Here is a 655-nt window from a genome sequence, read left to right as displayed (position 1 = left end):
AGTGGCTCAGTCAGTTAAGCATCGGACTCAATTTTGGCTCAGGTCAGATCTTCCACTCAAGGGATCGAGCCCTGCATCAGGCTCTGCACTGGGTGTGAAGCCTACCTAAGAGTCTCTCTCTCCCTCTCCCTCTGCCCCTCCTTTCTCTCTCTCTCTCTCTCTCTCTCTCTCTCTCTCTCTCTCTCTCTCTCTCTCTCTCCCCTTCTCTCTCTCTCTTTTCTCTTCTTTCTTTTATTTATTTAAATTCATGTTAGTTAACATATATGTAATATTGGTTTCAGGAGTAGAATTTAGTGATTCATCACTTATATATAACACCCAGTGCTCAGCCCTCCTTAATGCACATTACCAATTTAGCCCACCCCCTCCACCTTTTCTCCAGCCACCCTCAGTTTATTCTCTGTACTTAAGAGTCTCCTACGGTTTACCTCCCTCTCTGTTTTTATCTTGTTTTTCCTTCTCTTCCCCTATGTTCACCTGTTGTGTTTCTTAAATTCCATATATAAGTTAAATCATATGGTATTTGTCTTTCTCTGACTTATTTCACTTAGCATAATACACTCCAGTTCCTCCACATTGCTGCAAATGACAATATTTCATTTTCTGACCACCAAGTAATATTCCATTGTGTATATATACACCACTTCTTCTTTAT

Source organism: Suricata suricatta, chromosome 8 (assembly GCF_006229205.1).
Source record: "Suricata suricatta isolate VVHF042 chromosome 8, meerkat_22Aug2017_6uvM2_HiC, whole genome shotgun sequence".
Lineage (NCBI taxonomy): Eukaryota > Metazoa > Chordata > Mammalia > Carnivora > Herpestidae > Suricata > Suricata suricatta.
This window is presented reverse-complemented; position numbering follows the sequence as displayed.